The sequence below is a fragment of the Pelophylax lessonae genome, assembly GCF_965119305.1.
Source record: "Pelophylax lessonae genome assembly, chromosome: 5".
Taxonomy (NCBI): Eukaryota; Metazoa; Chordata; class Amphibia; order Anura; family Ranidae; genus Pelophylax; species Pelophylax lessonae.
The window spans coordinates 306,405,934-306,429,292 of record NC_138772.1 but is presented as its reverse complement, the minus strand read 5'-3'; positions in this window follow the sequence as shown (position 1 = coordinate 306,429,292).

The window sequence follows — 23,359 nt, the reverse complement described above, 5'->3', positions numbered from 1 at the left end:
TTTGGGGTGGAGTGAACAACATCCTTTTTGGGGTGCAGTGAACAAAATCCTTTTTGGGGTGCAGTGAACAAAATCATTTTTGGGGTGCAGTGAACACAATCTTTTTGGGGTGCAGTGAACACAATCTTTGTGGGGTGCAGTGAACACAATCTTTTTGGGGTGGAGTGAACAACATCCTTTTTGGGGTGCAGTGAACAACATCCTTTTTGGGGTGCAGTGAACACAATCTTTTTGGGGTGCAGTGAACACAATCTTTGTGGGGTACAGTGAACAGAATCTTTGTGGGGTGCAGTGAACACAATCTTTGGGGGGTACAGTGAACACAATCTTTGTGAGGTGCAGTGAACACAATCTTTGTGGGGTGCAGTGAACACAATCATTGTGGGGTGCAGTGAACTCAATCTTTGTGGGGTACAGTGAACACAATCTCATACTTCTGAAGGTTTGAGGGTGCTGCCTGTTCCATACTCCCCCTACTCCTCATCTAGCCTTTTAGGGGTACAAACAATAGTAATTGGGGCCTAGTGTGGTTGTGTACGTGTGATATACATACACTTTTTTGGGATCATATTTTCTATTCCGCTATTTAATCAAAAACCTTTGGGGATCAGTTAAATTGGGGGATAGTCTGTGTTGGTACGTGTGAGAGAGATCCACCTTTCCAAGTTGTTGGGGTTCATCTCATACTTCTGAAGGTTTGAGGGTGCTGCCTGTTCCATACTCCCCCTACTCCTAGCCTTTTAGGGGTACAAACAATAGTAATTGGGGCCTAGTGTGGTTGTGTACGTGTGATATACATACACTTTTTTGGGATCATATTTTCTATTCCGCTATTTAATCAAAAACCTTTGGGGATCAGTTAAATTGGGGGATAGTCTGTGTTGGTACGTGTGAGAGAGATCCACCTTTCCAAGTTGTTGGGGTTCATCTCATACTTCTGAAGGTTTGAGGGTGCTGCCTGTTCCATACTCCCCCTACTCCTAGCCTTTTAGGGGTACAAACAATAGTAATTGGGGCCTAGTGTGGTTGTGTACGTGTGATATACATACACTTTTTTGGGATCATATTTTCTATTCCGCTATTTAATCAAAAACCTTTGGGGATCAGTTAAATTGGGGGATAGTCTGTGTTGGTACGTGTGAGAGAGATCCACCTTTCCAAGTTGTTGGGGTTCATCTCATACTTCTGAAGGTTTGAGGGTGCTGCCTGTTCCATACTCCCCCTACTCCTAGCCTTTTAGGGGTACAAACAATAGTAATTGGGGCCTAGTGTGGTTGTGTACGTGTGATATACATACACTTTTTTGGGATCATATTTTCTATTCCGCTATTTAATCAAAAACCTTTGGGGATCAGTTAAATTGGGGGATAGTCTGTGTTGGTACGTGTGAGAGAGATCCACCTTTCCAAGTTGTTGGGGTTCATCTCATACTTCTGAAGGTTTGAGGGTGCTGCCTGTTCCATACTCCCCCTACTCCTAGCCTTTTAGGGGTACAAACAATAGTAATTGGGGCCTAGTGTGGTTGTGTACGTGTGATATACATACACTTTTTTGGGATCATATTTTCTATTCCGCTATTTAATCAAAAACCTTTGGGGATCAGTTAAATTGGGGGATAGTCTGTGTTGGTACGTGTGAGAGAGATCCACCTTTCCAAGTTGTTGGGGTTCATCTCATACTTCTGAAGGTTTGAGGGTGCTGCCTGTTCCATACTCCCCCTACTCCTAGCCTTTTAGGGGTACAAACAATAGTAATTGGGGCCTAGTGTGGTTGTGTACGTGTGATATACATACACTTTTTTGGGATCATATTTTCTATTCCGCTATTTAATCAAAAACCTTTGGGGATCAGTTAAATTGGGGGATAGTCTGTGTTGGTACGTGTGAGAGAGATCCACCTTTCCAAGTTGTTGGGGTTCATCTCATACTTCTGAAGGTTTGAGGGTGCTGCCTGTTCCATACTCCCCCTACTCCTAGCCTTTTAGGGGTACAAACAATAGTAATTGGGGCCTAGTGTGGTTGTGTACGTGTGATATACATACACTTTTTTGGGATCATATTTTCTATTCCGCTATTTAATCAAAAACCTTTGGGGATCAGTTAAATTGGGGGATAGTCTGTGTTGGTACGTGTGAGAGAGATCCACCTTTCCAAGTTGTTGGGGTTCATCTCATACTTCTGAAGGTTTGAGGGTGCTGCCTGTTCCATACTCCCCCTACTCCTAGCCTTTTAGGGGTACAAACAATAGTAATTGGGGCCTAGTGTGGTTGTGTACGTGTGATATACATACACTTTTTTGGGATCATATTTTCTATTCCGCTATTTAATCAAAAACCTTTGGGGATCAGTTAAATTGGGGGATAGTCTGTGTTGGTACGTGTGAGAGAGATCCACCTTTCCAAGTTGTTGGGGTTCATCTCATACTTCTGAAGGTTTGAGGGTGCTGCCTGTTCCATACTCCCCCTACTCCTAGCCTTTTAGGGGTACAAACAATAGTAATTGGGGCCTAGTGTGGTTGTGTACGTGTGATATACATACACTTTTTTGGGATCATATTTTCTATTCCGCTATTTAATCAAAAACCTTTGGGGATCAGTTAAATTGGGGGATAGTCTGTGTTGGTACGTGTGAGAGAGATCCACCTTTCCAAGTTGTTGGGGTTCATCTCATACTTCTGAAGGTTTGAGGGTGCTGCCTGTTCCATACTCCCCCTACTCCTAGCCTTTTAGGGGTACAAACAATAGTAATTGGGGCCTAGTGTGGTTGTGTACGTGTGATATACATACACTTTTTTGGGATCATATTTTCTATTCCGCTATTTAATCAAAAACCTTTGGGGATCAGTTAAATTGGGGGATAGTCTGTGTTGGTACGTGTGAGAGAGATCCACCTTTCCAAGTTGTTGGGGTTCATCTCATACTTCTGAAGGTTTGAGGGTGCTGCCTGTTCCATACTCCCCCTACTCCTAGCCTTTTAGGGGTACAAACAATAGTAATTGGGGCCTAGTGTGGTTGTGTACGTGTGATATACATACACTTTTTTGGGATCATATTTTCTATTCCGCTATTTAATCAAAAACCTTTGGGGATCAGTTAAATTGGGGGATAGTCTGTGTTGGTACGTGTGAGAGAGATCCACCTTTCCAAGTTGTTGGGGTTCATCTCATACTTCTGAAGGTTTGAGGGTGCTGCCTGTTCCATACTCCCCCTACTCCTAGCCTTTTAGGGGTACAAACAATAGTAATTGGGGCCTAGTGTGGTTGTGTACGTGTGATATACATACACTTTTTTGGGATCATATTTTCTATTCCGCTATTTAATCAAAAACCTTTGGGGATCAGTTAAATTGGGGGATAGTCTGTGTTGGTACGTGTGAGAGAGATCCACCTTTCCAAGTTGTTGGGGTTCATCTCATACTTCTGAAGGTTTGAGGGTGCTGCCTGTTCCATACTCCCCCTACTCCTAGCCTTTTAGGGGTACAAACAATAGTAATTGGGGCCTAGTGTGGTTGTGTACGTGTGATATACATACACTTTTTTGGGATCATATTTTCTATTCCGCTATTTAATCAAAAACCTTTGGGGATCAGTTAAATTGGGGGATAGTCTGTGTTGGTACGTGTGAGAGAGATCCACCTTTCCAAGTTGTTGGGGTTCATCTCATACTTCTGAAGGTTTGAGGGTGCTGCCTGTTCCATACTCCCCCTACTCCTAGCCTTTTAGGGGTACAAACAATAGTAATTGGGGCCTAGTGTGGTTGTGTACGTGTGATATACATACACTTTTTTGGGATCATATTTTCTATTCCGCTATTTAATCAAAAACCTTTGGGGATCAGTTAAATTGGGGGATAGTCTGTGTTGGTACGTGTGAGAGAGATCCACCTTTCCAAGTTGTTGGGGTTCATCTCATACTTCTGAAGGTTTGAGGGTGCTGCCTGTTCCATACCCCCCCTACTCCTCATCTAGCCTTTTAGGGGTACAAACAATAGTAATTGGGGCCTAGTGTGGTTGTGTACGTGCGAGATACATACACTTTTTTTGATCATATTTCCTATTCCGCTATTCAATAAAAACCTTTGAGGATCAATTGAATTGCGGGATAGTCTGTGTCGGTACGTGTGAGAGAGATCCACCTTTCCAAGTTGTTGGGGTTCATCTCATACTTCTGAAGGTTTGAGGGTGCTGCCTGTTCCATACTCCCCCTACTCCTCATCTAGCCTTTTAGGGGTACAAACAATAGTAATTGGGGCCTAGTGTGGTTGTGTACGTGTGATATACATACACTTTTTTTGGATCATATTTTCTATTCCGCTATTTAATCAAAAACCTTTGGGGATCAGTTAAATTGGGGGATAGTCTGTGTTGGTACGTGTGAGAGAGATCCACCTTTCCAAGTTGTTGGGGTTCATCTCATACTTCTGAAGGTTTGAGGGTGCTGCCTGTTCCATACTCCCCCTACTCCTCATCTAGCCTTTTAGGGGTACAAACAATAGTAATTGGGGCCCAGTGTGGTTGTGTACGTGTGATATACATACACTTTTTTGGGATCATATTTTCTATTCCGCTATTTAATCAAAAACCTTTGGGGATCAGTTAAATTGGGGGATAGTCTGTGTCGGTACGTGTGAGAGAGATCCACCTTTCCAAGTTGTTGGGGTTCATCTCATACTTCTGAAGGTTTGAGGGTGCTGCCTGTTCCATACCCCCCCTACTCCTCATCTAGCCTTTTAGGGGTACAAACAATAGTAATTGGGGCCTAGTGTGGTTGTGTACGTGTGATATACATACACTTTTTTTGGATCATATTTTCTATTCCGCTATTTAATCAAAAACCTTTGGGGATCAGTTAAATTGGGGGATAGTCTGTGTCGGTACGTGTGAGAGAGATCCACCTTTCCAAGTTGTTGGGGTTCATCTCATACTTCTGAAGGTTTGAGGGTGCTGCCTGTTCCATACCCCCCCTACTCCTCATCTAGCCTTTTAGGGGTACAAACAATAGTAATTGGGGCCTAGTGTGGTTGTGTACGTGCGAGATACATACACTTTTTTTGATCATATTTCCTATTCCGCTATTCAATAAAAACCTTTGAGGATCAATTGAATTGCGGGATAGTCTGTGTCGGTACGTGTGAGAGAGATCCACCTTTCCAAGTTGTTGGGGTTCATCTCATACTTCTGAAGGTTTGAGGGTGCTGCCTGTTCCATACCCCCCCTACTCCTCATCTAGCCTTTTAGGGGTACAAACAATAGTAATTGGGGCCTAGTGTGGTTGTGTACGTGCGAGATACATACACTTTTTTTGATCATATTTCCTATTCCGCTATTCAATAAAAACCTTTGAGGATCAATTGAATTGCGGGATAGTCTGTGTCGGTACGTGTGAGAGAGATCCACCTTTCCAAGTTGTTGGGGTTCATCTCATACTTCTGAAGGTTTGAGGGTGCTGCCTGTTCCATACTCCCCCTACTCCTCATCTAGCCTTTTAGGGGTACAAACAATAGTAATTGGGGCCTAGTGTGGTTGTGTACGTGTGATATACATACACTTTTTTTGGATCATATTTTCTATTCCGCTATTTAATCAAAAACCTTTGGGGATCAGTTAAATTGGGGGATAGTCTGTGTTGGTACGTGTGAGAGAGATCCACCTTTCCAAGTTGTTGGGGTTCATCTCATACTTCTGAAGGTTTGAGGGTGCTGCCTGTTCCATACTCCCCCTACTCCTCATCTAGCCTTTTAGGGGTACAAACAATAGTAATTGGGGCCCAGTGTGGTTGTGTACGTGTGATATACATACACTTTTTTGGGATCATATTTTCTATTCCGCTATTTAATCAAAAACCTTTGGGGATCAGTTAAATTGGGGGATAGTCTGTGTCGGTACGTGTGAGAGAGATCCACCTTTCCAAGTTGTTGGGGTTCATCTCATACTTCTGAAGGTTTGAGGGTGCTGCCTGTTCCATACCCCCCCTACTCCTCATCTAGCCTTTTAGGGGTACAAACAATAGTAATTGGGGCCTAGTGTGGTTGTGTACGTGTGATATACATACACTTTTTTTGGATCATATTTTCTATTCCGCTATTTAATCAAAAACCTTTGGGGATCAGTTAAATTGGGGGATAGTCTGTGTCGGTACGTGTGAGAGAGATCCACCTTTCCAAGTTGTTGGGGTTCATCTCATACTTCTGAAGGTTTGAGGGTGCTGCCTGTTCCATACCCCCCCTACTCCTCATCTAGCCTTTTAGGGGTACAAACAATAGTAATTGGGGCCTAGTGTGGTTGTGTACGTGCGAGATACATACACTTTTTTTGATCATATTTCCTATTCCGCTATTCAATAAAAACCTTTGAGGATCAATTGAATTGCGGGATAGTCTGTGTCGGTACGTGTGAGAGAGATCCACCTTTCCAAGTTGTTGGGGTTCATCTCATACTTCTGAAGGTTTGAGGGTGCTGCCTGTTCCATACTCCCCCTACTCCTCATCTAGCCTTTTAGGGGTACAAACAATAGTAATTGGGGCCCAGTGTGGTTGTGTACGTGTGATATACATACACTTTTTTTGGATCATATTTTCTATTCCGCTATTTAATTTAACTGGGCCTCCATGCGAGACCTGTGTGCCTTGTTGCGCTGTTTTGAGTACTCCACCAACATGGCCAGTGGCAATGACGCCGTTCTCAGCTTAACTATCCCACTTCTATGCCTCCTTGAAAAAACAATTCGGGCGATGATGGAAGAGGATGTGGCACAGGATGAGGAGGAGGAGGAGGATGAAGAGGTAACATTTCCAAGGCTTTCAGGGCAGTCATTCGCAAGGGGCTCCGAGGGTGGGTTCCTGCACACGCAAACGCCAGGGACGCAATTGTCCAGCAGGGGCACAGTTCTGGAGGATGAGGAGGATGAGGAGGAGGAGGAGCTGGAGGAGGAGATGGAACCATGTTCACAGCAGGGTGGCACCCAGGCCAGCTCATGGCCATCACTGGTGCGTGGCTGGGGGGATACAGAGGACACGGACGATACACCTCCCACAGAGGACAGCCTTTCGTTGCCTCTGGGCAGCCTGGCACACATGAGCGATTACATGCTGCAGTGTCTCCACAACGACCGCCGAGTTGCCCACATTCTAACTTGTGCTGATTACTGGGTGGCCACGCTGCTGGATCCCCGTTACAAGGACAACGTACCGTCCTTAATTCACTCACTGGAGCGCGATCGCAAGATGCGCGAGTACAAGCGCACGCTGGTAGACGCCATGCTGCTGGCATTCCCATCTGACAGCGGGGCCACAGTGGAAGCACAAGGCAGAGGAGGAGGAGGAGGAGGTCGCCAACGCAACCAGGGCACCGCCAGCACCTCAGAAGGCAGGGTTAGCATGGCCAAAATGTGGAAAAGCTTTGTCAGCACGCCACAACAAACAGCAGCACCAGCAGCTCAGATGGAACGTCTTAGCAGGAGGCAGCATTTTACCAACATGGTGGAGCAGTATGTGTGCACACGCCTACATGTAGTGAATGACGGGTCTGCCCCCTTCAACTTCTGGGTCTCCAAATTGGGCACATGGCTTGAGCTTGCCCTTTACGCCTTGGAGGTGCTGGCGTGCCCTGCAGCCAGTGTATTATCTGAACGGGTATTTAGCACGGCTGGGGGCGTTATAACAGACAAGCGCAGCCGCCTGTCCAGAGACAATGTGGACAAGCTCACGTTCATTAAAATGAACCAGGCATGGATCCCACGGGACTTTTCCGTACCTTATGCAGAATAGCAATGGATACCGACCTTACCCACCCATTGTTCCATTTTTGCTCTTTCTCACTCTTTTGGGGTGTACCCTCATTTAAAATTTTTGAAAAGAAGCAGTGTTGGCTACCTCGTCCTCCTCCTCAGGGCCAGATTAATGTAGGGGCTATTGGAGCTGCAGCTCCAGGCCCCTACCTTTTATATAGGCCCCGGGTTGGCCATATTCACTGTTACCGCTCTTCTGTCACTTGTAAACACAGAAGTCTGGCTTCTATGCTCGCTTCCCCAGGCAGCACCCTCAGAACCTCCCCACACAGCGTGAAGGCCGGACAAGGAGGGACAGTTGGCGATGCATGGATGTGTTTATGGGCTTCAGAGACAGCATCCCATGTTGAATTAGGCATGCATGGCTGCACCCTTCCTCCTCTGGGTGCATGGCAAGGCACGGCCCTTAAGGCCCTTCAAAATCCTCAGCACCAAGCCCATGATGCTGTTAATCCGGCCCTGGTCCTCCTCCACCGCCGCTTCCACCTACACCGCCCATAGGTGTGCGCAGCCTATTGCATTAAGGTGTGCACCCCAAAGTTGAAATACACATGCATGTGTTTGCCAGCAGGGAGAGTAATGTATCGGGCCATGTACCTGTAGGCAAGGAGAAATAGAGCAGAGCAGGTCCCAGGGAGATCTTTCCCATCTCCTCACTGGCAATGCTATGTGCCCTAGGTGATTAGGGTGTGCCCAGGCACACCCAGCACACCCTGTGCGCACGCCTATGTCACCGCCACATCCACCACCACCTCAACCTCCCTCCTACTCCATATGGGCCTCGTCCTTCAGAGATGAAGAAGAACATTGTTTTATTTTTCTGTTTTTTTTTTGTTGTTTTAAGTTATTTCCCTATCCACATTTGTTTGCAGAGCACTTGCCATGCTCTTAATTACGTTTTGCTGCCATTTGCAGCACTCTAGCCCTTTCCTTTGGTGTTTTAGAGCCATTTTAGTGCCTTAAAGTTCGGGTCCCCATTGACTTCAATGGGGTTCGGTGTCCGGGAAAAGTTCGGTAAAAGTCCGGGACACGGACCCGGACTTTTTTTTAAAGTTCGGCCGAACCCGTCGAACACGGACATCTAGGTGTTCGCTCAACCCTACTCACAAGTGATAAAGCCGTGAGCACACTGGCCACTCTAGGACAATGTTAACCCGTAATGATGAAGATAAACCAAATCCTAAAGTTTGAACATAGTTTTGCAACTTTGGCATGTGTTTGCAAAAACTGTACATATCTTTGCAATTACTTAAGTTTTTTTTTTTTATAAAAACAGAAACATTCTTTCAAGATAAACTAAATTTCACTTAATGTGTTCAATTAAATGATCTCCTGTATAAATTCAGAACCAATACCTTTTTCTTGAGGATATTTTCACCTTACTCGACTTTTTACTATTTACTTTTCTAAAATACTTTATCTCATCTCACATCATCATTACTTCTACTCTTGTTTTGACAATATTTCATTTTTAATTCATAATTCATCATCTATGGTCATCTACCATATAACATTTTTTGAGCCTGAAGAGTTTTTTTTCAGTTATTTTAATTAAGCCTGACAGTTTATTAGCCAAGTGGTTTCTCTGTTTAAAGTTACATATTTTACACAAGCCTATTCATTTATAAATGATGTTATATCCTATGTTTACCTTTTTTATTTTTCATTTTTGAAATGGTGCATTTTATTGCAGGGTTTCAACACTATGGCAGAATATCTTCCTTTAGCAAGATGCAAAAAGAGCAGAAATAGAAATGCAGATAAAAATACCAAGAGTAGAACAGTTTTTTCTATGAAAATGAAAAAGGTGTGAAGATACAGTATGTATTTTTCTTATTTGCCTTCCCTTAAGGCCCGTTGTGTCAAGGCAGGCAAAACAAGCAATTGCTTGGGGCCCCGAGCTGGCCTGGGGTCCCAAGACCCAAGACACAGACTGACATTATCCCAAAAACCCAAAACACAAACGCTGCGGCCGCGCGCCGCGCCTCACACACACAGGCCGGCCTCGCAACACACAGGCGGCCTGTGACAGGCCGGCGGGCGGGTGCAGAGCAGAGAAGCGGCATGACGTCACGCGGCGCCGGCTCGCTAGGAGGAGAGTGCGCGGCGGCACGCATCTGCGCAGTGCGTACCAGCCCCGCCCCAGCCTAGGCAGCCTAAAGCGAGTGCAGGAGTGGCGCCACCCCACCAGGCCCGCAAACTTTGCCAGAGAGAGACACACTACAAGTCATCACATCCTCCTCACACGTGGACGGGACCAGGCCAGCGACAGGTATGATCCCACTGACAGTCTGTCACTCCATTTTTTCGTGCAAAAATTGGACCAATTGGGAACAATACCTACCTGTTAACAGACAGTCCCATAGCATAAGAAAAAAGTCCCCCTGGTATCATCTAGGGCACATGGTGGGCTACGCTGTGGTTCCTGTAGGCTTTGCGTGTGTGCAGGGGGGCCTCCATGTCCATTTTGCTTGGGGCCCCCAAATTCCTTTAAACGGCCCTGCATCCTCTATGATGCCTCCTTGAATGGGATAATAGCGAATGTGTCTCTTCCTACACACCTTTGTTTTTATAACTAAAATTGTTTACCCTCCGTCTTTTACAGTAACTTCATTTTGTTTCTTTAGCTTGCTTAAAAAACACATTTGTATTTTTTATTTTGTATATTTTCCTTTTTGAATAAGCTATCTCAACTCCTAAACAACAAACCTCATGCAATATTGTAGTCACTTATGATACAACATATTTAGTGGATTATTTGTTTATTTTTTTTTTTTTTATATACAGTATTTGAAAATGTGTCATCATAATCTGGTCACATCATTGTCTGAGGCAGCCATCTCTTTAAAAAAAAAAAAAGAGCATTGTTTGTGTGTTGCTTGCTTATGAGCTGTTGATGATATACAAATAGAATTGTTTTGCTCCACTCCATTTCTATGATCAAAGGCACAGTAAAGGCAGAAGGTTTTATATCCTAATGCATTTTGTGCATTGTGATAAAAAAACCTTCTGTGTGAATCAGCCACCCCAGCACCTCCTAATACTTACCTGAGCCCCATCTCTATCCAGTGATGTCCACAAGTCCCTCAGCCATCTGAGGCATGAGGTCTCCCCCATTGCAATATACCAGGCCACATGCCCTATGGCCCCCCTTGGCAATGAGAACAAGGGCATTTTCTCCACAACCTTGGCCTGATGGTTTTAGAGGTCTTCATACAGGAGACTTCATACAGTAGACTTAATAGAATCTGGAAGTACATAATACACAGTTGTGACTTCAGCTCTCACATCCGTTTAACCCCTATGGACCAGACCATATTTTCACGTTTCTGCTACATGTTTATTCATTACTGTATATAACTTTGTAATTACTCATGATAAAGAATGTATACATATATTGTTTTTGGGGGGACAAACAGGGCTTTCTTGTGACCCTAAAGAAGTCCTCTGAGATCTGTTTTAGTTTTTTTTGCATTTTAAGGGGAAAAATAATAAAACAAATATTTTTTAAAGTTTTTTATGTAAATGATTTTTATTGAAAAATTAAATGCATACATTGCAAATGAACAACCGTACAAATACAGTAACATATTGACATGGTACAGGCTCAACGAAACACAACAGTACAAGCCGAACAGTGCCTGTCCCATGGGTGGGGGAGGAGGGGGGTGGAGGGGGGAGGGAAAGGAACAGGTTAGGTGAGGTAGAGTGGAGTAAGGATGCAGTAAAGAACAATGATGTCAGTACATTAGAACTGGTCTACAATGTTGTTGCCCAGAAGTTCCATTGAGAGTTGAAAGATTGCAACTTCAATTGGTTGATGGCGATAGCCTTTTCAAATTGATAGTTCTTTTAATAATGAAACCACCTCTGACAGGTTCGGGGCATCAGGTGTTCTCCATTTACGTAGGACCACCGTCCTGGCCGCCAGAAGAACATGAGTCACCCAAGGTCTATACATGAAGGGGAATTTATCTATACCTAGATTTAATAAAGCCATAGCTGGGGACGGTGAGGTCAGGCAACCCGTGTGAGAAGATATGTAAGAGAACACCTGGTTCCAAAAACTGTGTAGGGAGGGGCACGACCATAGTATGTGAAGCAGAGTGCCCACCTGGGAGCACTCCCTCCAGCATAGTTGGGAATATTTTGTCGAGAAGCCCGCCAATCGAAAGGGGGTGTAGTACCACCGGTTCGTTATCTTGAGAGCCATTTCCCAGTGGGTGGCACAGTGTGAATATTTGTGAATTGCCTGGAGAGCCGCCTTCCACTCAGTAATAGAGAAGGTCGCAGTCAGGTCTCTGTCCCATCTGAACATGTGTGTAGTCTTGTGAAACGTCACATTGTCCAGCAATATATTGTAGTAGGTTGACAGTCTAGGGGAATGTCCCGAGGTGTCTGTGAGTGCGTCCCATATTTTCCCGTCCACGGTTATTTTGCATAATGGGTGAGATAGGAAGTGCGTTACCCTGAGCACTTGGTAAAAGGAGTTGTGTGGGAGTGCATACTTGCGAATGAGGTCGGGAGTTGAGAGCAAAGTGCCGTTATCATAGAAGGAGTTAAGTGACCTAAGGCCCCAACTAGTCAGTAAGCGTGTGGGGAGATCAGGTATATGCAATCGGAGAATAGAAATCGGTAATAAGGTTTCGGACAGAATGTCTCTTCCATTGAGCGAAACTGGAGAGCGACGCCACACCCTCAGCGAAGCTTGCATAGTAGGAGGCAGTAAGCGAAGGTCCCAAGCCTTCCATTTATCACTCAAAAGCAGCGCTTTGAGGTCCGAGATGGGTGCAATGTCTCTCTCCAGGTCCACCCAAATCGGGTGTTCGGCAGAGTTTAGCCAATGTCGTAGCTGAGCCAAAACAGTGGCCCAATAGTACGTCGGTATGTCCGGAATTGATGCCCCCCCAAATTGTTTCTTCCGAACTAGAGTCGCGAAAGCACAGCGTGGGTGCTTGCCCTCCCACACGTAGGTCGTCAAGGTCCTAGATAGTTTGAGGAGGTGCGTCATAGGGAAATGGATAGGGAGAGCTCTGAACAAATACAGCAGTTGTGGCAAGATAAACATTTTATACGCCGCCACCCTGCCGCTCCATGAGAACCACAGGGGGCGCATGCGAGATATGTCGGCATTGATCTTTGCCTGTATTCTGGACATATTTGTTGAGAGCAATTTGGCAGGGTTTGCTGGGAGATCTATACCCAAGTAGTGTATTTTATCCGAAGACCATGGAATAGGAATATTACTCGCGAGGGATACCTGGGAGGTGGAGGAGACCCCCATGTTAAGGACCGTGGATTTAGATGCGTTTAATTTGTAGTACGATACCTTACTGTATGCCTGAAGTGTATCGTAAGCCGCTGGGAGGGACGTGTGCGGTTGGGTAAGCATTAAGATAATATCGTCCGCAAAAAGGTTTATCTTATGATGATAGGAAGGGAGGGAGAAGCCCATTATACAGGGATTAGATCGAATGGTCTCCGCCAAGGGCTCAATGACCAAGTTAAAAATCGACGGAGAGAGAGGACATCCTTGGCGGGTGCCATTCGATATATGGAATTGTTTGGACAGAGTGCCAGCAGTGTATACCCGAGCCGTCGGGGAAGAGTACAGCGCTGTAATAGCTGACAGTATTGGGCCCCGAAAACCAAACTTCAACAACGTGGCTCGCATGTACCCCCAGTGGACCCTATCAAATGCCTTTTCGGCGTCCAAAGTGAGTAGCACCGACGGGGTTTTGGATGTATGAGCTAGATGCATGATCCCTGGGACCCTTCTAGTCGCGTCCGACGTCTGTCTACCAGCCGTGAATCCCATCTGGTCTTTATGTATAAGGGACGGCAATATAGCTTGCAAGCGTTTAGCGAGTATACGGGCGTATATTTTGGCATCGGAATTAAGCAAGGAGATGGGGCGAAAGTTAGCAGGGGTGTTGGGTTCTTTCCCTGGTTTGGGTAGCGTGATAATGTGGGCCCCTAGTATGTCAGGTGGGAGTGAAGACACCTCCATGGCCTTGTTAAACACTGCAACTAAAGTGGGGCTCGTGAGGTGGGACGTGAGCTGGAAGAATTCATTTGAGAATCCATCCGGCCCTGGTGATTTACCCTTGGGCAAAGAGGAGATGCTGGTTTGGACTTCAGACAGTAGAATCGGTAAATTCAACGATTCCAGTTGGTCAGTAGTGAGAGATGGCAGGGACACGGCCGCGAGGAATTGATCAATATCCGCTGCTGTCGGTTGGTGTTCGCTGGGGTCGTTCTGTAAGTTATACAGCGCGCCGTAGAAGTTGGCAAATTCGTCGGCTATGGCCTGCGGGTGTGTGAGTTTCGATTTGGTCGAGGGTTGCAGCAGATGCGCAATCCTCGACTTAGCCTGTTTGTATTTAACCTGATTGGCCATATATTTCCCCGCTTTGTTAGCTTGGAAATAATGTTATTGTTTAAGGTATTGGAGATGTTTGTCTGACTGTTCTAGGAGTAGGAGTCTAAGGTCCTGTCTCAGCTTAATCAAAGCCGTCGAGTCCGCATCGTTCGGTCGTGCTTTGTTGGTCACTTCCAGATTGTGAATGTCAGTCGTTAGGGATGATATCTTGTCCCTCCTCTGCCTCCGAAGCCGCGACTGCTGCTGGATGCACACCCCTCTGATGAAGGCCTTGAGTGCACCCCACAGCACCCACGGGTCGGAGACAGAGGGTTCGTTAATGGCAAGGAACTCATGTATCTCCTTGTTGAGTCTATTACGACACCCGTCGTCCTGCAAGACCCGGGAGTCACATCTCCAGATACGTGTCGGGGAGAATTTGGCGGATTCCTCTATGGTCAATTCCACCACCGCATGATCGGACCAGGTGATGTCAGCGATCTCAGAGGAAGTCGCCCTATTCAGCAAAAATAAGTCTACACAGAACAAATCTATCCTGGAATAGGAATTATGTCTAGGAGAGAAAAAGGAATAGTCCCTCTCCGCTGCATGTTGGCATCGCCAAACATCATACAGCTTCTCTTTATAAAGGAGGGGCCCCAGGGACTGCCGTCGATCTCGGGGGGACGCCGAGGTGTCCAACCCAGGGTCGACGACAGTTTTGAAGTCCCCACACAACAATAAATGACCATATTTAACATCATATACTTGCGGGAGAACTCTCTTCAGGAACCGAAGTTGGTGCGAGTTTGGTGCGTAGAGCACACACAGAGTCATTGGCATGCCATTTATGTCACAGGTGGTGATGATGAACCTGCCGTCAGGATCCAGTACAGTCTTGTGGATTGTGACCGCCAAAGTGTCTCTAAACGCCAGCATCACACCCTGCTTCTTATCGTTACAGGAGGCAAACAGGATCAGTGGAAAGTTCTTGTGGGTACAGCGAGGTTGACTGTCAACCTGAAAGTGTGTTTCCTGTACAGCTAATATGTCAGCTTTCCGCGAGGTAGCCTTTTTGCGGGGTGATTGAGACCGTTCGAGTTGATGGATATCACCTTAATGGTCATGGGGAGACATAGGGATCCTTAGAGCTGACCTTTGGGCATGCAAAACAGAACAAAAATGCATCAGTTGCGAATCATCCTTACTGTCCAAGGAGGAGGTAGCAGGGGAAGGAGTCCGAGAGCGGAACCATCCGCTAAAAAAATAGGAGGAGGCCAGATAGAGGTACTATCCGTGGCCTAGGACAAAAAACGTGGGTCCTCAGTGTGCGTTGGGGCTGGAGTGCACTGACGGAGACCTGGAGGATCTTTTGCGCGATGCTACTTGCCATTCAGCTTCCAATGGGCGCAAAGGTGGAGAGAAGGTCGGCAAAGCCTGATCCGCCGGCAGTATGTTCCATCTACGGAGCGCTGAGATCCCTTCTTCCAGGGATCTAATAGCCACAGATGAGCCTTCATGGGTGACCAGAAGGGTCGCAGGGTATCGCCACTTGTGTTGCACCTGATGGTTGCGCAGAGCCTTAGTGATCGTAGATAGGTTGTGCCTAGCCTGCAGTGTGTGCTTGGACAAGTCCGGCAACAGTTGTACAGCGCTATATGGATCCGGTAGCTGATTGTTCTGTCTGGAGGCAAGCATGATGCGATCTTTAGCATGGAAAAAATGCACCCTCATGAGAACATCCCTGGGAACATCATGTGTTAGGAAGGAGGGTTTGGGTAGACGGTGAATCCTGTCTATTAAAAGTTCTGAGTCCGGGATAGTGGGGACCAGAGTTTTAAACAGCTCCGTCGCATATTGCAGAAGTTGTGTGGGGGTTACCGATTCTGGAACACCTCTCAACTTTATATTGTTGCGCCGAATCCGATCTTCTAGATCGGCGACCTTATTTTTCAGCCATGTGCTTTCCTCGGATTGAGAGTTCGTCCTGTCTATAACCATATTGATGGATTCAGCATGGGTATTAACAGTTCGTTCCACTAAGTCTATCCTGGAGCCCAGAGAGGAGATTTCTTTAGTGATCTGCTTGGTTTGCTGCTGCATGTCAGCCTGCATAGATGCTCGCAGGGAGTACAGCATGTTCTTCAGTGAGGATTCTGAGATAGGGTTCCCCCCCGAAGGGTAGGCTGCAAAGGAGTCTCCATGAGTGGGGCTGAAGGCCGCGGAGGCCTGATTGTTAAAAGTAAGTTCCATACCTGAGTCGTGCAGCGCTGGAGGAGGAGAGTCCCTGCGCTGTCTGTGCTTCGCTGGGCTCCGGGATGACGGAGAAGGTGGCGATGGTGAACCCGAAGATTGTCCACTATCCGGGTTGGCAATCATGCGGCGCTGAGGTGGGGTAGTCTGGAGCTGTGGAAGCTTGGGGATCTGCGTCGGGCTCGGCTTCCCGCGCTGCCCTCCGCTCGTGGTCCCGCCGCCATTTTGGCGGAGCCCGGAGGCTTGGGAGATGAGATAACCCGTCATTTTACCGGACTGTCCGGTATCCTTCTTGCGCCTGGCCATGGCGGATGGTCTCCCGCAGGTCACGGATCGCGTCCGGGGTGTATAGGAGCTTTGTGGGCCCTAGTAGCGGAGTTTGTCCTGGGTGGCCGTGCGGAGCTGACTCAACAAGCAGCCATCTTCCGCGCTGGCAGCCACGCCCCCTCAAATATTTTTTAAAGTTTGATCAGTAAAATGTTTAACGCAAGTACTGTGGGGAAAACATACATTTTATTCTGCTGCTTGTTCTATTTACTGCAACATAAAAAAAAAAATTGGTACAAACCATGGTAAAGTTATTCACAAAAGAAATGCATTTTTTTCTTTTTGCAAATATTTCTTTTTTCTCATAATGCATCAGTAATTAAAAGTTCTTACTGGTTAAAATAAACTAGATAAATCCTAAACCACCTATTTTTTTTACAGTAAATCCCTAAAGATAACAATGTATATACAGTATCTCACAAAACTGAGTACACCCCTTACATTTTTGTAAATATTTTCTTTTCATGTGACAACACTGAAGAAATGACGCTTTGCTACAATGTAAAGTAGTGAGTGTACAGCTTGTATAATGGTGTAAATTTGCTGCCCCCTCAAAATAACTCAACACACAGCCATTAATGTCTAAACCACTGGCAACAAAAGTGAGTACACCCCTAAGTGCAAATGTCCAAATTGGGCCCAATCAGCCATTTTCCCTCCCTGGGGTCATGTGACTCTTTAGTGTTACAAGGTCTCAGGTGTGAATGGGGAGCAGGTGGGTTAAATTTGGTGTTATTGCTCTCACTCTCTCATACTGGTCACTTCTATAGATAATGCACAAGAAAGCCCTTAAACAGTTTGCTGAAGACAAGCAGACCGAGGACATAGATTACTGGAACCATGTCCTGTGGTCTGATGAGACCAAGATAAACGTATGTGGTTCAGATGGTGCCAAGCGTGTGTGGCCGCAACCAGGTGAGGAGTACAAAGACAAGTGTGTCTTGTCTACAGTCAAGCATGGTGGTGGGAGTGTCATGGTCTGTGGCTGCATGAGTGCTACCGACACTGGGGAGCTACAATTCATTGAGGGAACCATGAATGTCAACATGTACTGTGGCATACTGAAGCATAGCGTGATCCCCTCCTTTTGGAGACTGGGCCCCAGGGAAGTATTCCAACATGATAACGACCCCAAACACACCTCCAAGACAACCGCTGCCTTGCTAAAGAAGAAGAGGGTAAAGGTGATGGACTGGCCAAGCATGTCTCCAGACCTAAATCCTATTGAGCATCTGTGGGGCATCCTCAAAAGGAAGGTGGAGGAGTGCAAGGTCTCTAACATCCATCAGCTCCGTGATGTCATCATGGAGGAGTGGAAGAGGACTCCAGAGGCAACCTGTGAAGCTCTGGTGAACTCCATGCCCAAGAGGGTTAAGGTAGTGCTGGAAAATAGTGGTGGCCACACAAAATATTTACACTTTGGGCCCAATTTGGAATTCACTTTCGTTGCCAGCAGTTTAGACATTAATGGCTGTGTGTAAAAGTTAAATTATAACAGCGCTAGCAAAAAAGCATTGTGATAGATAAATATATGTGAAGTGCAAATACAAAAAAACTTTGTGAACAATATAATAAATTCTGTAAGAACAATAATATTAGAAACTTTAAAAAGTCCTTCTTTTTTAAAATGCGATAATTAATTAAAGTGCTCAAGTGCAGATCCTTAATCCTTGGTGCAAATAACAAATAAGGTGCTCGGGTGCAAATCCGTCCAAACAAGCAAGGTGCTCTCGTGAGTGACCCTCCAGGTCCCCTACTCACCACAATGAAGATATATCAGCACATAAAGGAACTGATGCGGCTTGTGATAATCGAGCTCCAATATTTGTTCCAAGGTGTAGGAAGGGCCTTTGATGGAATCGCTCCAATAAGGTAGTGATCGTATATCCAAATATATGGAATGAAAAGAAGGGGCCAATAGTGTAATACGTTCTAGTAATTTATTATCCCCAAAAGTTATATGTTGTACTTACAAGAGAAAGAAGCTATATATCGCATAGGTAAACAAACAGGAACGCCGCATTGGCGTGCGTTCCACCGAATCCAGGAAGCTTGACCGGAAATGACGATGCGTGGCTCGGACGTAACTTCCGGCGTACGAGCCACGCATCGTCATTTCCGGTCAAGCTTCCTGGATTCGGTGGAACGCACGCCAATGCGGCGTTCCTGTTTGTTTACCTATGCGATATATAGCTTCTTTCTCTTGTAAGTACAACATATAACTTTTGGGGATAATAAATTACTAGAACGTATTACACTATTGGCCCCTTCTTTTCATTCCATATATTTGGATATACGATCACTACCTTATTGGAGCGATTCCATCAAAGGCCCTTCCTACACCTTGGAACAAATATTGGAGCTCGATTATCACAAGCCGCATCAGTTCCTTTATGTGCGAATATATCTTCATTGTGGTGAGTAGGGGACCTGGAGGGTCACTCACGAGAGCACCTTGCTTGTTTGGACGGATTTGCACCCCGAGCACCTTATTTGTTATTTGCACCAAGGATTAAGGATCTGCACTTGAGCACTTTAATTATCGCATTTTAAAAAAGAAGGACTTTTTAAAGTTTCTAATATTATTGTTCTTACAGAATTTATTATATTGTTCACAAAGTTTTTTTGTATTTGCACTTCACATATATTTATCTATCACAATGCTTTTTTGCTAGCGCTGTTATAATTTAACTTTTACACACGTTTTTCCAAAAAATTGTTTTGGATGCACAGCAGCTGCATATTTTACTACACATATATTGATATCATTGCACTTTAGGAGATCTTTTTATTCACATTTAGGTGTTAAGCGCTGTTATAATTTTGTTTTTTCACATTAATGGCTGTGTGTTGAGTTATTTTGAGGGGACAGCAAATTTACACTATTATACAAGCTGTACACTCACTACTTTACATTGTAGCAAAGTGTAATTTCTTAAGTGTTGTCACATGAAAAGATATAATAAAATATTTTAAAAAATGTGAGGGGTGTACTCACTTTTGAGAGATACTGTATGTGCTTTATATATATATATATATATATATATATATATATATATATTTTTTTTTGTTAGAAACACGGAACAGGAGATGAAACTGTTAAATAGTGCTTATACATGTTGAATGAATGGGTTAAGTAGTAAAGTAGTAAAATAAGAGCATATCCTGGTTAATAAAAGTTAACTCCCTGTGCAGCTGCAGCTCTCTTACTCACAGATCTATCTGACAGGGAATGCAGATAAGACAGCTTAGTATATTACTTTTGTTTTGGTTTACACATGTTAAACTGAATGCTCACCGTTATTGGCTGTCAGAGTGATCATTCAATGAGAACATGAAAAGAAAAAAGATATTTTCACCATAGATGTGCAGATCAGACAAGTCCAAGGGATGCTGGTAAAATCTGTCTTTCTCTAATTACAAGCTTCAGATATGATGGCTAGGTCGCTGCAGCTCCAGTCAAATGCACTGGGTGGCAGAATTGTCAACTGTACAAGACAAAAAGAAAGACAGGGTGCAAATCTGACCTAGTGTAACTCCATTTTATTAAAAGTTTAGAAGATACGATTTTAAGAATATTGCACTCACATGTAGACTGAGGATATTCAGCATGTCAACAGCCTTCTAATGTTGATGGCCTCTTTAAGTGCACCGGGAACCAGATCCATGCGCCTGTATCTTGGCGGGTGATGTCTATCTCCCGGTCTGCTGAGAGCCCGGTGCGCTCCAGCGTCTGCAGCCACTTCGCCTGCACCCGATGGCCCCTGCATGGGTGGAGTTGTGACCTGAAGAGGGGGGCCACACCTTTGAAACGCATCATCATAGCAACAGATTGGGTTTGTTATTCCTCCCTCCTATTCACTAAGACTTCCCTGCTGCCACCGTTCTCCCGGCTGGACCGATGTGCGCATGTGCGGCAGGGGCCGTCGGGCGCAGGTGCAGTGGCTGCAGATGCTGGAGTGCACCGCGCTCTCAGCAGACCGGGAGATAGACATAACCCACCAGAAAACAGGAGCATGGATCGGGTTCCCGGTGCACTTAAAGAGGCCATCAACATTAGGAGGCTGTTGACATGCTGAATATCCCCAGTCTACATGTCAGTGCAATATTCTTAAATCTGACAACTTTTAATAAAATGGAGTTACACTAGGTCGGATGTGCTCCCTGTCTTTCTTTTTGCCTTATTTAATGAGGGTGGCTTCTGTTCTGCTCACCGGGAGCTCATCTTTATACAGAGACCAGGTCTCATGGGGCTGTGCACAGGAAGGAGCAGGGAGAGATAAGATACTGCAGGTCATACAGGAGACGTCCTGTGTACAGGGAAAGGGTTTTTTTTTGGATGTGTTTAAGACACCAAAGGTAAGCAACTGGTTAAATAAACTAAAATAAAGTCCCAGAAAGTCCTATGATGTATATCAATTGTCAATCACCTTGCAAAGTATAGATTCATGTCAATCAAGCTGCCCGATTTCCACCAACATTTGAAAAGACCTGCTGACACACGTCTGTTCACTTTGCATTCTCTGCCAAATGAAATTTCCCATTATCCATTGCTAAAATGTAAACAAAGGGACAGGGTCTTCTGGGAAATGTCATTTACCAAATATAGTCATGTCCATATTTGGTCAATGACATCACTCAAGAGCTCCTTGCCCTTTGTTTATATCAACTGTCATCCACTTGAGCTGTCATTTGGAAAAGGGAAGCAATCACAAAAGGCGTGTGTCGGGAGTCCATTTTTTTTCCTTTTAGTGGTTCAGTGGGCATCAGGCATTGCGATGTTGATCTATGTTGCTAACATATGTGATGGACAATGGATGTACATTGTGAGATTTTTTTTAATGAAAGGGTTTGTCAAAAGTTGTGTCGATCATTATTTTCACTGTATTTTTTTGTGAATAAGTAGGGTTACTATGTATTTCCTCTCATTCACATGGGTGGGGGGTCATTATCTGGGGGTCCTTTTATTTTTTTCAGATTCCAATAATCCCTTTGCTTGCTGACACCCCCAACCACTGGGCCAAGGTTGGGAGGTAGAGGCCCATGGAAAAAGGTGCTTTGCAAAAGGTTAACCCAGGCCAAGGTACCCCCCATGTTCAGGGCATGTGGCCTTATATGGTTCAGGAGGCCTGACCTGGCCTGCCAGGTTGCATGCTTAGTATATTTTTGAAAGGACCTCATTTTTTTGTGTGGGGTCTCTCTTAAAATTCATATCAGACCTGAATGGCAAGGTAGGAATTATGTCGGGAACCCTTAAACCAGGAAGAAACTAATAGATTCCTCCATCCACACGTGGATTGAAAAAAACCTTCCTGTTGGGACATTGCATTCTGACAGCGGATGTTTTTTAACATTTGTGTTTGATAAAAGTCAATCTCATGAATGAGTTCTGTTGAATGGGAACAGCCATATGTGCTGAACTGAACTGCTGCTGAACTGACTAATTTTCAATCTACCTATGGCCAGCTTTAGTCAACATACAGTGTCATTTTCTATCTCCTGCTCTTTCTAGCTTAACTTCCTCTCTCTATGGTGGGAACATGCAATATATCTCTCCACGCCTTAGCTCATTCTTTATGACTCCTTATGCATCACTGATTTGACATTCATAGCCGTACGGGTTATACACCACTTCTTCAAACTCAGTCCTTCTAAACCTGAGCTCATAAGAATTTCCTCACTTCACGTGTCCCCTCCCTCAACTTCTCCATCATTATCAACAGCACTGCAATGAATCCTTTCCCTCATGCCAGGGTGCTGGGTATAATCCTGGACTCTGACCTCTCCCTTCATTACAGCAACATTTTCAAAAAGAGTCCCTTCTTAACCACTTTAATACCGGAAGGATTTGCCACCTTCTTGACCAGGCCCTATTATGCGATTCAGCACTGCGTTATTTTAACGGACAATTGTGCAGTCGTGCGACGCTGTACCCAAATAAAATTTATGTCCTTTTTTTTCCACAAATAGAGCTTTCTTTTGGTGGAAGTTGGTCACCTGTGCAATTGTTTTTTTTTTTTTGCGCTATAAACAAAAAAAGAGCAACAATTTTGAAAGAAAAACAATATTTTTCACATTCTGCTATATGACATTCTCTAAAAAAAAATGTAAAAATCTAAATTTTTTTTTAACATTTTATGCCAATTTGTTTTCTGCTACATATTTTTGGTAAAAAAAATCACAATAAGCGTATTTTGATTGGTTTGCGCAAAATTTATTGCGTTTACTAACTACGGTAAAGATTTATGTCATTTGTATTGTATTACAATTATAATTATAATTTTTTTTTTTTTTACTAGTAATGGCGGCGATCTGCGATTTTTTTTTGTTGGACTGCGACATTGCGGCGGACAGATCGGACCCCTAACTGACATTTTTGACACTTTTGAGGGTACCAGTGGCATTACTACAGTAATCAGTGCTAAAAATATGCACTGTTATTGTAATAATGCCATTGGCAGGGAAGGGGTTAACCCTGTGGGTGATGAAGGGGTTAAATGTGAGCCTAGTGGAGTGATTCTAACTGTGGGGGGGGGGGGGCGTGGCTTCCTAAATGACCATAGAGACATGTGATCCTATATAGAAGGATAACATGGGCTCTATGATCATTCCAGGGAGAAGAGCGGTCAGCTGTGT